Source organism: Zonotrichia albicollis, chromosome 1, assembly GCF_047830755.1.
Source record: "Zonotrichia albicollis isolate bZonAlb1 chromosome 1, bZonAlb1.hap1, whole genome shotgun sequence".
Taxonomy (NCBI): domain Eukaryota; kingdom Metazoa; phylum Chordata; class Aves; order Passeriformes; family Passerellidae; genus Zonotrichia; species Zonotrichia albicollis.
In genome coordinates, this window is record NC_133819.1 from 151977490 (window position 1) to 151994591 (window position 17102).

The following is a 17102-nucleotide window of genomic DNA, read 5'->3' on the forward strand; positions in this document are numbered from 1 at the left end:
TCTGGACATAATTTGGTAAAAGATGTCCTTAACTTTTCATGATGTAGGGAGAACTAGAATCTCCTGAATAGGATTTTCCTATAAAATTAAAAATGGGATTTCAAATGTGAAATGTTGACTTTCACATTATCACCCCTGAAGTCTCCCTGAATATGGGGTAAATATCTGTAGAAATTCATAAAAGAAAAAATAAGAAATATTGATTGTGAATGAGGGGAAAAAAATCCAAAACAAACTTAAGTGATGAAGCATCAAGTTACCGCCTTTTTTCCCAAATGCTTCAAAAAGATTTATTTTGCCATTGACTCATCCTGATCATTCATCACTTTGAGGTAGATTAAAAGAAAAAGCATGAGGGGAAGGCAACTTTTCACCCTGAAGAGAAATTTTCTGTTTGGCTTGGAAAAAAAAAAAAAACCAAAACAAAAAACCAAAAGAAAAAAAAAAACACAAGAAAGAAAGAAAGAAAAGTGCTATGCAATAAATGAAATAAAGCTACATACAAGTTCAGTCCAAGACACCTCATAGACTTGGGACCGAAAAATTTTAAATGAAACACTGATGTGCTCTGATGGAGAATGCTATGGAGGACAAATAAAAGGAATATAAAACAAGCAAACAGGAGTGAATTTCAATGGAAGACTGGCTTGTTGTCAGGAGCAGCATCTGCAGAACAAAAATTACAGGGCTACCTCACGCTCAGTGCTTCTGGGTACCAGATGCTCACCAGCTGAGGACATGAAGACATCCTCACCACGGGGCATGGATGTGCACATCTGATTCTCACTGGATTTTCATGCCTTAGTCCAAAAATAAACAAAAAGAAATCCAAAAAAACCCCAAACAAAACAAAACCCCATAAGAATTCCACAAAGGAATTAAATGTATTTGCTTGTTTTAGGCAATGCAAAAATGCTGAGAGCTGAGCAATGAAAAATTCTCCTCAAATAAAGGAAGAGTTCTAGCAAAGTTAGTCCTGCTCTCCTCCCTTGTCCTGGTGAAGGTAGAGATGGCTAAGCCTTGATGTACAAAATTCATGTAAATGCAAGAAAGACACTGCTGCTGTTTCCTTCTGCTTTCATTTTGAGCATCACCAGGTCACAGATTGACTTGCTTTGCATTTGGACAAATGAGTTTGGAGGGGAGGATCTACACCTATGTTAAGGTTGGTAAAAAAATCAGCTAAAGGTAGAATGTTTAGGAAAAGACTGGGAGAAAATATGGCCTAGGGAGACAGGTTAATTAATAAATACCAAAAAACTCATTAAAAAGGATGGTTTTTTAGTAGTTAGTGAAATCAAACCAAATGTGTTAGACTAACATCATGGCAAGGGATATTTAGTGCTTCCCAAAGAAGACCAAAAAACTACTCTCAAAAAGCCATTCAAGTAAATGATCAATCTGACAGGAGTGAATAATTCTCACAGGAGTATAGAAAATCCTCATATTTTTCTTTGAAACATGGAAAAACCAAATCAACAAAAAATGAAAGAAGAATAAGACCAGCTAATATACAGGAGTGCTGCTGAACCATTCCCAGCTGGAGGTGACACAGGGCTTGCCCAGATGTTGGTGGGATGGGTGATGGGCTTTGCAGCACAGCCCTCCCCAGCCAGCTGCAGAACAGAGAAGAAATACAAATACAGCCTAAAAAAGAGTGAGTAAGACAGTGTTGAGGGCAGGGGGATTGGAACTAGGTGATCTGATCCTTATGGCCCCTTCCAACCTAAACCATTTATGATTATCACAAGAAATGTCACAGGAAGTTTGAAATGAAGTTGTTTTGGTGATTGAAAGGAAACTGAGCAAAATGCAAGTAAATCTTGGTTAAAAATCCTGTGTTCTTGACTGTCAATCAAATCCAGCATGGATATTGACATGACATGGACATGGATATTGCTCTATGGCAACACAGGAGCAGTAGGAACTTCCCTCCACCTGCCACCTTTGGGGTGCAGATGTTGGTATGAATTTATACATTCAGTGCTGCAGCCTCTGTTTTGCCAGCAGTCCCTGCCAGCAGGGACATCCACACTGGGAAAAAACCCCAATGTATTGCACTGCCACAGCAGGGCTGGATCGATCTACAGCTTTTCCCAGGTTGACATCTGACAGAGCTTTCAAGGGCCAGCATGTTTTGTTAGCAAGGTGTCAAGCCAGAGGCAGCTCAGGGTGCAGCTTAACCGCACATAAATGCACTCAGCATGCTGACAGACTGAATGAACCTGCAGGGAGCTACAAAGGCTTTGTCCTGGGGAAAAGAGGCTTGGGGTGGATCTGACCACTTTCCACACCCCGCTGAAATGAGGATGTGGCCAGCTGGGGTTGGTCTCTCCTCCAAGGCAACCACAGGACAAGGGGAGATGGTCTTAAGATGCACCAGGGGAGAACATCAGGAGAATTTCCTCACTGAAAGCGGGATCAGACACTGGAAAAGGTTGCCCAGGGAGGTGGTGGAGTCATCATCACTGAAAATGTTTAAGGAAAGGCTGGATGTGGCACTCAGTGCCATTATATGGTTGACAAAATGCAAGGTAGTGTTTTGTGATAGGCTGGATTTGAGGATCTCCAGCCTATTGATTTTGTGATTCTAAGGTTGGGGAGTTTTGGGGACTTGTGCTGAAGCTCTTCTAATACAAGTTGTTGTCTGTGTGTTGTTACAGTTGAAGTTACTCAGATTTTTCAGGCTAATCCTAACTAGCTTTGGATGCTAAAATGCAAAGAAGACCAGAGAAAAACAATAAAACAACACCCACACTGCCTGTCACTGAAGGCAGGGCTGCTGAAAAAGGCTGGGGAACATGTTGGGGATATGGAATCCAAACCCTGGTATCCACTGGGTGTTGGTGGCAATGGCCATGGATGCAGCAGGTGAGTGCCACAGCCAGCAGGCATGGCAGGAATTTCACAATCTCTGGGGCTGGAGAAAGCAGACAATATTGGAATTAAATAACAACAAGACAAAATCCCTCAGCTGGTGCAGAAGCAGCATGGTCAGAGTGGGGGCTGTATTCTGCTTTCTTTCTGCCAGATTATTCCTGTCCCAATTCCACAATGATTCTCCAGATTCAAGGCAATGGCACCCAAAGCAGGCTATGACTTGGTGGCTCTTTTGCTGAATGCTGGAGAGCACTCCAAGTATTTAGAGAGAAACTTAAATTAAAAAAAAAATAAAATTAAAAGTAAGCTTGACTTTGTCTCCCACATAGTTCTGCTGCTTTGTATTTCTCTGTGCTCTCATTTCCTGCTGCATAGATCAATCTGCTGCCTGGTCTTGGGCATGCTGCTCTCATTTCCAAATCCTTGGACTTTCAGGTCTTACTTTATGGCTTGCCGCTGATCCTCTGCTATGTTTAAATCCTCTCTAAATGCAATACCCAGAATTCAATGTCTTCCCTGCCAACACAATTCAGCTTTATGCAAGCAGTACCTATATTCAGCATTCTTTTACTCTCTACAGTGAATTTCCAGGTTGATACAAAAATATGTCATCTCTCCTTTGTCCTCCAGCATATCTGTTCCTAAAAGTTGTGAGTTCTAGTTGCCATTTATAGAGGATTTCAGACAATTAATGACCATCATCTTTGTGATCATGGTGAAAAAGATTTGTTTCCGTGTGTTATTTGGAATTAGTCTCTATCAGAGCCCAAGGGTCCAAGTAGAGCTTCAGTCCCCTCTTCACTTTGACTCTATTATCTCTTAGCACCAAAAAAAGCCATGTCTTATCAAATTAAGGATTTCTTTTGGCCCTGGAAAAGTAGCATCAGTAGTAAAACAGCTATTCAATATCCTCACTGATCACAACAGAGCTATTTCAAAATCTATGGGTCAAAAAATGTTTCTTCTGTTTATAATTTTTTTCTGTTTATTCTGTTTTATCCAAAAAAAAAAAAATAGAAAAAGCCAAAACAAAAAAGCACTGAATTGAACAAAGAGCACACCAAGTTCATCTCTGACTGGACAATCAGAAATAAAATTTAGGTTTCTTGTGACCCACAGCACAACAACCAGAGGTGGTGAACACTGGGCTCAGCTTTCTTAAAAACCATTCAAAGTGAGTAAGTTTATGCACCCCTGAGAGAACTTTTGAGTTTCCAGGGAGCTGCAAGCCCAAGCTGCTTTTACAGGGAGGGCAAACCAGGGTAGGGGGGACAGGAAGGGGAGCTGGGGCAGCACCCTCATCACCAAGGGTGTGACAGTGGTCACAGGGGTTTTCAGGTGAGGGAAGAGATGAGAATGTCGACTCTATGTTCAGAAGGCTTGATTTATTATTTTATGATATATATTACATTAAAACTATACTAAAAAGAATAGAAGAAAAAGTTTCATTTTATAAGGCTACCTAAGCTAAGAATAGAAAAGAAAAGAATAATAAAGGTTTGTGTCTCAGACAGAAAGTCTGTTAACTGAGCTGTGATTGGCTATTAATTATAAACATCTAAGATGGGCTAATCACAGATGCACCTGTTGCATTCCACAGCAGCAGATAACCATTGAAAACATTTTGTTTTTGAAGCTTCTCAGCTTCTCAGCAGGAAAAAATCTTAATAAAAAGATTTTCATGAAAAATTGTCTGCAACACAAGGGTTCAGGATCCAAAGCAAGAGCAGAGCAGGTCCAGTGGCAAAAATCACGGTCACCCTAAGGGTCAGGGACCTCCAGAGGGGAAATAAAGGAGATCCAAGGCCAAGACAGAGAGACAAATTAATAAGTTGGGTTCAGCACAGAACATGGGCAAGAGGGGCAGAATAATGGCACAGCCCATGCAGGGACCAAGAGCAAGGGGCTGAATTTCAGTTTATCTCCCAGGAAAAGGTGCTGCTCCCATGGAGACACCTCACAGCTCTGCAACCCAAGGATGCAGACGGGTGTGTCCCAGACCTGGCCTTAATTATGGTCATACAAAAACCCTGGGGCAAAGGGAAAATAAGCAAAGAGTGTCTGTGCACAAGCTTTGGCACAAAACAGCTGCTTCTGTACTCATAACTCAAAGAGGGATGAGGCAGAGGCACAAATGGTGGCTCTTCATCATCCATGCATTCTGCTGGGTGCAGCTTTGTCCTGTTCTCCCAGGAATGATCCAGGTCCTGTGTAGCACGTGGCAGGGACCATTCCCAGTGGAGTGTTTGGATTCTGTCCCTTTCTGCACAGGAGATGTCCCTGCTCATTGCAGGGATTTGGATTAGATGACGTTTAAAGGTCACTTTCAACCCAAACCATTCCATGTTTATATTTCATAATTTAGTCATGAGGACATAACCAGGCCTTGGATTCACAGGACAGCCCCCGGCCTTATTTAATTCAGCAGTAGGGATACATTCCCTCCTGAATTCTTCCATCACATTCATTTTCCCTCTTCCTATAAATCCTCCTTATTTCCAGCCCTGATGCTAATCAAACATAACCAGAACTCAGAATTCCAGTAGCTTGTTAAAGTGAAATGTGGTGATTATCTGTTACCCTTAAAAGAGAGTACAATGCCAGCTCCCACAAATGTCAAATCAATGCCTGTGTGGCTCAGCTGCCTAATCCAAAGGACTGCTGAGGACACCCACCAGGATTTTATTGACCACACATCTGTGGAAATCTCTTGGACAACAAATCTGGGACACCTGAAAGCCACATAGAAAATACTGGGATAAAGTGATTTATGGAATTTAATAGCTTTAAGTTGAAGGAGGGTAGATGTAGATGGGATGCTAGGAAGAAATTCTTCCCTGTGAGGGTGGGGAGGCCCTGACACAGGCTGCTGGTGTGGCTTCCTCATCCCTGGAAGTGTCCAAGGCCAGGCTGGATGGGGCTTGGAGCAACCTGGGATAGTGAAGGTGATTTGGAACTGGATGATTTTTCAGGTCCCTTCCAACCAAAACCATTCCATGATTCTATGATTTGTCCCCAGCACCCATTCTAAGCAGAGCTGACAGAAAATGCTCAATCTCATCACCTTTGTCAAACCAAATCAGCAATTTTCGCCCCTAAAGCAGTTTCCAAACAGGAACTTTGAGAGAGGAGAAGGCAGGGGATGAGGAAAGGATGACAATGAAAATCAAAGAATGATTCATGGCTGCAGCATTTTCTGATTAGATAATGATGCTTTGTGATACAATATGAACATGTCCTGTTTACACTGGACCTTGCAGCGTGATCTGACAGGCAACAGTAAAAGCAATTATACAAACACCATTCCTGAAATATGCTTCACCAGATACTGTTACAGATATCCAGTGCTAGAGACTCTAAAATCTCCCCAGGAAGTATTTCAATCTCCTTATCATTAAACAGCTTTTCTTAATATCAGCCCTGATTCTTTCCTGCTGCAGCTTAAGTCCATTACTTCTTGTTCTTCCCAACTGTAATAAACAAAGAAAAAAAAACAGTGATTATTCTTTTCCTCTATGCAGCAGACTTTTATGTACCAAGAGGCCTTTATCTTCAACTCTATCTTTTCTTTTTTAGCTTAAGCAACTCTTTCTGTAATCTTTCCTCTGCAGTCTGGTTTGGCAGCTCTCGGATTCCTCCTGCTGCTTCCCCATGCCCTCAGTAACTGTCCCAAAGTGCCTCAAAGGGAGTGCCCAGCACCAGAAAGAAGATTAAAGTGCCCTAATGTGATGAAGACTCACACAAAAGCCACATTAGGATTAATTATTTTAATAGAGAATTAAATTAATTGAAGCTGCATTAAAGCAAAATTAATTAGAGAACTAGTTTTTGTGAGGGAACGAAAGCTTGTGTTCTCAAGCCAGGCAGAATAAACTGCCCTGAAATGGGATCTCTCCTGCTCAGTGTGGCTCACTCCCATCTAAAGACAAAAATATGGATATGAGCTGTCCTGTGGGGTCTGGCACATCCACACAGAGCTGAGGGATGCAGCACAGGCCACGTTTGGGGCTGGTACAGACCCCATAGTCTGGGGCACCCTATGGCATCACTGATCCCAGCTTCCAGCAGCCATATGAAATCAAAATGCCTCCTAAATCTTTGGTGAGGATGTAGGGCACCTGGGCAGCACAGCCAGTGATTAATTCCTGATTTGGATACACCCAAAGTTGGGTGAGATGGGTCCCACCCCACGCATCAGCTGAGCTGCAATGATTCCATGCTCATGCTCATTGCTCGTGGCAAAGAAAAGCAGCACTTGGATTTTCTTCTTCTTGAGATGTAAGGAAACCATGATGATAGTCACCAAAAATTAGGCTTAATTGTTTCTTCACCAGTTTTAGATCTATTTAAATCTTGCCTGGATAAGGAGAAACATGGCCTAGTATTAACAAGATTGCAATCCCTCAAACTAGAGCAAGATTAGCATCCTTATACTACTCAATATTCAGTAATAAACCCTTTTAAAGGCACAGCTGGGAAGAGTCAGGGAAAGCTTGGAGACTGTGAACAGAATTGAATATTTCTCTGCTTAGAAAAAAAATAAACTTACCTTCACACTCATGAATTCTCCCCAGTACTATTAAATCAGCAAATGTGATCTGTACAGTGAATAAAGCTCAATTCTCCTTCCCTTAATGTGCCTTTGACATCAGTGAAAGGCTGAAGTTACAGATTATTCCCTTTTCTTTAAACTCTTAACCAAAAAAAAATGTTTCAGAAAAAAGGTAATATCCACTGGGACAGACTCTAAAGAGGAAAGATAAATACAAATAGAGTTTATTTTACTTTTTATATGCTTCAGGTCTGTGTAAAAAAAAAATGTCTTCTACAGTAAAAAAGAACTGATGCAAGAATTGTTTCTTGTAAATGGACAGCAGTGTTGTCTGTAAAAAGGAAGAATGATACATCATGGCTCACTAGACAAAACACAAAAAACTATGAAGAATATACCCAAGGCCACTTAAAATGGATCAAATGCAGCACTTACTGTAACATAAAAATCATAATGAATTTTCGACCCACCTTGTAAATTGTTTTTCCTAGAGTCACTTTAAAAAAAAAGGAAAAATGAAGTTGTGCTATGTGAAGGGGAGCAGGTTTCTGTAAATGTTTCCCGGTCTCCTAAATCCATTCTGCAGAAAACCTTAATCCCTTAATTCCCCAGCAGGGAATTTAGGAATGACTGAACCTTGTGAAAGGCTTGAGCTGCCAATCCTGAACTCATAATAGGGTGTGAGGTAGAACAAAATTAAGAGACATCAGAGCTGGCCATAGAAGAACAAGTTTCTCCTACAAATCTTCTAAACAAGGACAATCCTCATGTGATGGAATTATAGAAAATATTTCTCTGGAGACCAGGAAGTCAAGTGTCTCTTTGTCTAAGGAAACCCTTTCTCCTCACAAAGAGAGATATGCAATGATCCTTTCAAAGTGAAATGAAATCCCAAATTGTCCCACCCTGCACAGAACTCCATTGCTTTTCATTCCTCATTTCAAAATGCTTCCAAGAGCTTTGCGTGTTGCTGAAGTCAGATTTAGAAAGGCTATAATTGACTCTCTTTTCTCCTCTTGAGCACAAGTTGAACTTAACAATTCCCATTCTCCACTTCTGATAGTGCCAGGCCACGACCCCAGAGCTGTGCCACAAAGGTGTCCTACCAGGCCTGTGATTTCTTTCAGGAATATGGAAAACACCTTTGATTAAAGTGCTCCCAGGCTTTGTCAAAATGGAAATAAATGCAATTTCGTTTTCTGTAGCTTTTTTCTCCTTACATATCATTTTCCCTTCATGATCAATACAGTTATTAAAGCACACCAGGGGAAAAAGCATTTACTTTTTCAGCTGCTTCCTGACCATTGGAGATATCCCAGGTTCTTTGCAGCATTTAAACACAGCTAGCACAGGTGAAAGTGATTTGGGGAGGAACAACAGCCTTCCATGGCAGAAGCCAAAAGGGCAGCAGGATTCCCCACTCAGCACCAAAGGATACTAAATATTAATTTTTAGGCAAAGAAGTCAAACTCTCACTGTCTAGTAAAGTGTTTTTTTGAAGGTGCTTGCCTCCTGGGCACTGTTCATCACAGACTGAGGTACAATATCCAAGAGAAACAGAGTGAACAATCTTCCTGAGGCATGGGAAAGGAAGCTTAGCCCATTTTCTTCCAGCTGCCTAAATTTTAAGTACCAAGTCTGATGAGATGACACTGTACTGACTGCAGATCCCTTACACTGTCCCTTTGTAAAGATGGACTGTTAAACTGGTGCTCATCAAACAAATCAAGTTAAAAATCAAGACACAGTGACTGGAATATAAATCCCCAGAGTAGAATTCAACTATTAGTTTCACTGTGGCTTTGAAAACCAATGTGGCATCTTTAAAGTCAGCTGGTGGTTTGGGTTGGACTTCAAAGATCATCGCCTTCCAAACCCCCACCATGGGCAGGGACACCTTCCACCATCCCAGGTTGCTCCAAGCCTCATCCAACCTGGCCTTGGACACTTCCAGGGAGGGGCAGCCACAGCTCCTCTGGGTGATATGTGCCAGGGCCTTCACTCTCCTAGTGAAGAATTTCATCCTTATATCTAACAGAAATTGACCCTTTGTCAGTTTAAAGCCATTGCCCCTTGTCCTGCCACTCCAAGCTCTTCTTAAAATTCCCTCTCTAGGTTTCCTGTCTGTTCCCTTTAGGCACTGGAAGGGGCTCTAAGGTCTTTCCAGCGTCTTCTCTTCTCCAGCTGTCCCAGCCTGGCTCCAACCCTCTGAGCATCTTTGTGGCCTCCTCTGACATTTTAGTGACTTATTGATGATATTTTCACCCCCGAAGAGGGGAGAGGAATGATGCATCCTGACTCTATCTTATCAGAAGGCTAATTAATTACTTTATTACACTATTTTATTCTATATTATATTACACTATGTTACATTACATTTAAACTGAATTTGCTAAGAACTGAACTGCACTTTATTGCACATCTTTTGATTGTCAGCCAACAGACCTGACACACACAAGCTTGGCCCTGATAGGCCAAGGAAACAAAACACCATGACTTTGGGTAAAAAATTTCCATAGCATTCTACTTTTGCACAAATACAGGCACAGCAAATAAGAATTGTTTTGATCATTCAGAGAATGTGAATCCCAGAAATATTCTTGGGAAGATTGCCTTGCTTTTCTCTGTGGAGGAGAAACGTGGCTACAAGTGACTTTACATGAAATACTTGAGGAATGGTGACACTGCCTGGACAGAGTCCCTGCAGCAGACAGGAAAGCTGAGCAGGAGAACTCTGCTGCCTGCTTGTGCAGATTTTCAGCAGAGCTTTCCAGTGCAAACACTGACCAAGCTTGACCATTTTGCTGCTTGATGAGATGTGACAAGCTCACAGCCCAGTGCAATAACACTTCAGGCTACACAGCTGGGACTCAAGGATACTTAAATTCTGTTCCTCATTTCCATGGATCCCAGCTAGGTATGCATCTCCAGTGATAATATTCCTAACTCCTTGGTATCTCTAGCCCATTAAGAGGTAAGTTTAATACAATTTCTCAAAGCTTTGACCTTTGAGCGGGGCAATTTATTATATCTGCTGCCACTGGGCACAAAGATGAGTCTAAGTGTGGTTTTCCAGTCAGTAACCAAGGATTTCCATTCACTCCTCTGTTAAATGAGGCCATTAAGAGAAATGTAACTCACTAGTTTATGCTGCTGCTAGCAAGGGAAAATTGCTTTTTAATCTCTGACCCCTCAAAATGAAATTGTACCCTGGAAAGAGATTCTGTTAAACAAATGAATTAGAAAAACAAAAGACAGTCTGTGATTTCCTTCTGCCATCTCTGATTCATCACAGATCAGACTTGTTCAGAGCTTTCAAAGAGAAAATTCTTGCCTTTGAAATGCTGAATGCAGACCACCATAATCAATGTAACTGATATTCTTAAAATAAGAATATTCTTGACTTGGAACAGCCCCAGAGCTGCATTCCACCAAGGTGAACAGTCAGTAAAATCTGCGTTCTACCTACTCATCTTCTCACCAGACAAAACAGATTGATCACCAATGGCTCACCACTAAACTTGCTCCCAAGTCTTTCATATCACACCAAATCACAGAATAGTTTGGGTCAGGTGGAACCTTAAAGATCATCAAGTTCCACCCCCTGCCACGGGCAGGGACACCTTCCACCATCCCAGGTTGCTCCAAGCCCCATCCTTGGACAATTCCGGGGACGAAGCAGCCTCAGCTTCTCTGGGAAACTTGTGCCAGGGGCTCACCACCCTCACAGGGAAGAATTTCTTCCTAATATCCAATCTAAACATGCAATCTGTCAGTTCAAAGCCATTCCCCATTGTCTTAACACTCTGCCCTTGTAAAAGTTCCTCTCCAGATTTGTTGTATCCCCCTCCAGGTACCTCAAAGGCCACAATAAGTTTACCCTGGCGTCCTCTCTTCTCCAGGCTGAACAATTGCAATTCTCTCAGCTTCCCTCACAGCAGAGCTGCTCCATCCCTCAAATCATGTTCATGGCCTCCTCTGGATTTTTTCCCTTCTCTACTCATCCCCTTTCCACTCCCTCCTTGAATGGTTTGTGCTTAAATAAAAAAAGAGCTCATGGTGCATAATTTTTTTTTTCTCCCAAAAATTTCACAGTTGGTGTTTTATAATAAAGGGAAGAAAAAAAAACCAAACTAAGGTACTACCTGGATCAGGCATCTCCCCCTTTTAGATGGTACAAATGAAGAGATGATCTGCTGTGATTAAAAACAGCCTGAAAGATTTTACCTTTACACACAGGAACACACGACATCCAAAAGCTCTAAACAACCCCTTTCTTAATAAATATTTGATCACACAGATCCATTATTTACAGAAAACAAAGAGAGTTTTAAATAAATGTTGTGGCTCAGACCTTGCTGAGGTTAAGTTGCTGGATTCTCACAGTTCATTTATCACACGGACTGGCGCTGACTCGAACACCACTTCCCACGGAAAGCAGCTGTTTTGTAAATGGCTGCATTAAAATACAGTAAAAAAGCAGGCAAAGGCAGAGGCTGCTTCAAAACAAAGCACTCTACAATCTGAAAACTCAGCCTGCTGTTTACAGGGAGCCAGTGAGCAAGGAAAAAAGGAGGCAGAAGTTTTATTCCAACTAACTGCTGCTGGTGAAGGGTCTGGAGCACCAGTCTAATTGATGCCTTGTGAAGGCTGACCTAGAGCAGAGACTGGACAGAGCTAAAGAATAAAGTAGGGATTTATTAGGAGGCCTCAATAGATCCACCTTGGGCAGCACAAGAGCCCAGCCTGGGCTATACCCAAGATGAACCCAAAATGGTCCCAAAATGCACAACCAGTCATGGAGTCTCACACTTTTGAAGACCATCTCCTCCTCTTCACTGTGGATATGCTCTAAGACCTTGCCTTTTGCTGCCACTAAATAATTTTAACCTTACTTTTATAATTAAGAGCCAACTGGCACCATTATTGCATCCTGACCTGTTCAGGAGTCATGTAGCAACTGCAAAGTCATGAGGGACCAGCATGGTTGGATTCTCTTGATGCAAACTGAGGCCATTTCCCCTTAACCTGTCACTTCTTACCTGGGAGAACAGACCGATCCCCACCTGGCTACACCTTCCTTTCAGGGAGCTGTAGGTATTTATTAGGAGGGATTTATTAGGAGGCCTCAACAGATCCACCTTTGGCAGCACAAGAGCCCAGGGCTACACCCAAGAGAACTCAAAATGGTAACAAAATGCACAACCAGTCATGGGGTCACTCACTTTTATAAGTTCTGGTCCATTTGCATATTGGAGTTAATTGTCCAATTACAGCTCCAGCCCATGAAGTCCCATCCTTTTTGGTTTTCTTCTTCATTCTGCCATTGTTTATGCTCTTGGGCCTGAAATTTGGATCAGTTGTCCTTGGTCCCCAGCTAGAGCAGGAATTGTTTTGTCTCCTTATTCTTTTAAGAGGGCTTGCTATCCCCTAATATGAAACTCAGAAATATACACTAAAGCAGCACAGAATCTGAAAAATATAAAAGCTAAAACCTGAGGCATCAAGATGAGGAGCAGCTGAGGGAGCTCAGCTTGGAAAAAAAGAGGTTCAGGGAGAACCTTCTTACTCTCTACAGCTCCCTGAAAGGAAGGTGTAGCCAGGTGGGGTCACTCCCTTCTCCCAGGTAAGAAGTGACAGGTTAAGGGGAAATGGCCTCAATTTACATCAAGATAATCCAACCACGTTGGTCCCCCATGGCTTTGCAGTTGCTGCATGAACTGCTGAGCAGGTAAGGGTGAAATCATGGTGCCAGTTGGCTCTTAATTATAAAAACTAATTTTAAAAATATTTAGTGGCAGCAAAACACAAGATCTTAGATCATATCTACAGTGAAGAGGAGGAGATGATCTTCATTATCACAATATTTACGAGCAACAAGTGCTTTGAGAGGCTACCATGTCAAAAAACTTCAATGACTCTCAGAAGGTGATTTTTGAAACTCAAATTTTCTTTTGTTGTTAAAGTACCAATGAGTTATTTGAGCAAAAGTTGAAGACAGTCCCTTATCAGTAGTCCCCAGGCAATAAGATCTCTGCAAATATCACAGATTTATGAGGCTTTTTTTTCCTCAGAGCTCCAGCCTTCAAAGTGTGTACCCATGAAAGCCAGACCCAGGAATTGCTTCATTACTGGAAAAAACCTCATTGTTCTTAGACTACACAAGTGGGTCACTGAATTGGTGTTTGCCTTTCAATGCCAGTGAATACAAATTAGCTTGACTTCCACAGAGGATATAGGGAAGGAAAGCAACCAGCATGAATCAGAGCAACACAAGCAGCTCTTCCAAAACAAATTAGCTTCAGCAGTCAGCACACAGAGTCCTTCAGTCAGTGAGGCCAAGCTGAACTTGGGCCAAACTTGGCATGAAAAAAAAAGAGCAACTGGTTTAATGTGCACCCATGGAGTTTGTGTTGGTTTCTTCTCCTTCCTCTCAATTCATCGGCACAAAGCTCTGAGCAAACTGAGGAAAGTCAAAGTGCTCATCCCCACACACCCACCCCTTTGGTGTGATGTCCAGCCCACCTAAACTATCCTCAAGGGCAGGTTGGGTGTCTAGATATTCCCTTTTTCCCAATAAAGAGACAGGTGATAGTCATGGGATTAATTTTCCATGGAATATTTGTAGTATAATTGATATAATCTCAATTTAATGGCCAAAGGAGAGAACAAACTTTCCTAAGAGACAGCCAGAAGACCATCCTATGTCAGACATCTCCTGTGGGATGAGACAAGATGTGCTGAAAGCAATTCCTCCTCACGTATCATGGAAAGGAGGTTTAGACACTTAAACACCCATCGCCACTAAACACAGTCATATCTGGTCCAATAAATCCTTATCTTCCAGAGAGCAGTTTGACCCAAGTTAAAATTGGTGTTTTGAGATGGGTGGGATGAATCATTTTCTCTGGGGGCAGGGAAAAGGAAATTTCAAGAGGCAAATCTGGGCTGTTGGTATTAATGGCAGGAGTCATCATTCCTGCTCAAGGCCCAAGAGAAATGAGATTCTCACTAAAAACAAAGACATGGAAGCAGGACCAGTGCAGGTGAGAACTTCTACTGGCTTCTCCCAGCCACATTTGTCTGCCTCTCAGTCATTTGTCAAACTGAGATTTTCTACTGAAAGTAGTATAAAAAAAGTCAAAGTTGTCACAATTCTGTGACCAACTGGGTTTTCATATGGAAAAAATGCTTCCTTTTTGTATCAGAATTCAACTCTTATTGCTTTCATCTGCATTTTGACCCTGTGTGTTCCCACAGATAATGCACTGAGGCAGCTTAACTGTGACTTGTAGTAAAAATAAGTTTAGGCAGAAACAATTATTTTCCAATTATAGTTTAAAATTAAAGAAAAAAAATCTGCTTTTATATAAGTATTCCAAAGCTCTGACAGCTCCCACTAATCTTTTAGAGTTTAGATGGGGCACATGAGAATTCACTCAAAGTAATAAAACACTGCTGTTAGCACACACATCTCAAGAGGAAGGAGCACCTTACCAAATTTAAAATGCAGACAAAGGAGCTCCTTGTGAAGATATTTACTTCTTTTTTAAACATTTCTAGCATTTCAGGGAAATGAAATGTCTTATTTTCTAGTAGCTAAGTAAAAAACTATTTACTGGTTCTTTGTTATGTTAATGTGCAGGTTGGGACTGGTTCTCCAAGTTGCATTGTTGAAGTGACTGCATGGGTTACATGCAAATATTATGCTAAATAACCAGCTACTGAATCATTATTCCTGACAGAAATCCCTCCATTAAGTTCTACAGCAGGTCTTAAACTCAAATGTTTCAGTGGTGTTGACATTTCTGATTTCTCAATTTATGCATGCATTTGTTGGTAGACTAATAAAAACACTACACTGACTAATAAAAATACTGCATGCACACACACACACGTTTATATACATATAAACAGCAATAAATAAAAAATGTTTGTAAGCCAGGCTGCATTTACAGGATAATCACACCGTAACATAAGTAACAAGCAAACATACTGATGAATTAGCAGTTTAACATGAGAAGGAAAACTGCCCAGTAAGATTTAGGAAACAGTTTGTGCCTTTGGTCCCTGAGCAGCACAGATGAGCACAGATGGAATCTGGAGCATGGAAAGCTCTGGCAGGTCCCTTAAAAGCATTTCACCCACAGGGCCATCTGGCTGATGGCTCTCCCAAACCCATCTCAGATATTTCCTAATCATCCAAAACCAGGAAAAACACCAGGAAGGACGGCCTGCACTCACACTGCATTATCCAAATGTCTGCAAGGGGCACCAGCCTTCCTCCCTGCAGCATCCTGAGGCACCAGGGACCCTCCTGTCCCACCATGGGGACCATGTCCCTTTGGGTATAAAATGAGCAGATTTTGTGGCACACAATACATGAGGCAACTTGACCAGCCCCAGGCCAGCAGTGGAAGTGACAAAAATGTCACCTCATTTTCTGTTCATGGTGATAGAGAGTGAGCTGGGTTTATGTTGGAGCCCTGGTTGCTGCGAATTTTAGACTTTCTTTGCTGACAGGCACTGACCCCCAAGAGAACACTGCATTTAAACTGAGGCTGTGGAGAAGGCTTCCAAAATTGAATGGTAGAACTGAGATTATGGGTGTGGAGTTTGAGTAGAAGTGTAATATCTCATGGTGGAAAACTTAGAGTTTAAAGTTTTAGAATGCAGTAATACATTTATAAAGCAAGATGGAGGTTTTAGGGAGGAGGCTGGTCCTTCTTCACCTTCTTCTTCATGGGCTTGGGTGGTTTTGTGCAATTGGATAAAAAATCCTCATTTCGAGCCAGGGTGGTTGGTTATTGGGTTAAAAGTAAAAATAATTTAGGTGTCATTTCTTAATTAGAAATTTATCCTTAAAAGGCCTTGTAGAAAGAGAGATAGGTCTCCAATTTGTTATAGTGAAGTGCTGTAGAACTCAGGGTTTGTGAGACTGCAACATAAATAAGAACTAATAAACACCTGAGTCCGAACAAGAAATACCATCTCACTCATTTAATCCCAACCCTGGCAAAAAAGAAGCAAAGACTCTGCAGGTTTACACATATTTTTCTGGTGATCCACATCCAGTAGGGCACAGGACAGTTCCCTGTGCTCCACAGGAGATCTGGATTGCACATTTCCTTTAGCAGCCAAAGTTTTTTAAGTGATATTTGTCATTATGGGCTTGTTTCAAGTGCAAGAGAGACTCTGTTTTCTCATGTACACCAATCAGTTCATATTTATGCCCCCGGCAGGGGTTGCCTCGCTAAAACTGGCTTTATCTTTTTCCTGATGAACATATCTGAGGAAAAAGGGCCTCCTGTCTGGGCAGGTTATTTCAGCAGCTCCTGCTGGCTGAAGAAAGCAGAGCCTTTAGACTGTGCTGCATTCATTTTCTGCCTGACTCCTCTTTGACCTTCTTAGCCAAAGTCATCATTAACTCATTTGCAGCTTTGCAATCAGCTCTACAGTCAGGTCAAGTATTAAATCCATTCCAGTTTCATTTTAGACTTCATGTAACAAGTTATTTTCAAAGTGAATGCAGGATTACATGCAGGGCGACGCACATTATCTTAAATATATATACATTAAAAACCAACATGGAGCTGAAGACAGCGCTTATTTTCTGCAATATCAAAGTTCTACAAAACTCACCCTTATTACCCCAAACTGGGACAATGTG

The 17102-nt window shown here is 41.7% G+C and overlaps 1 protein-coding gene across 10 annotated transcripts in view; it reads right to left on the reverse strand.

Moving 5' to 3' along the window:
* Positions 1-17102, reverse strand: part of TSNARE1 (t-SNARE domain containing 1) — a 469084-nt gene that overhangs the window by 153164 nt on the left and 298818 nt on the right. The gene's annotated exons all lie outside the window — the stretch shown is intronic.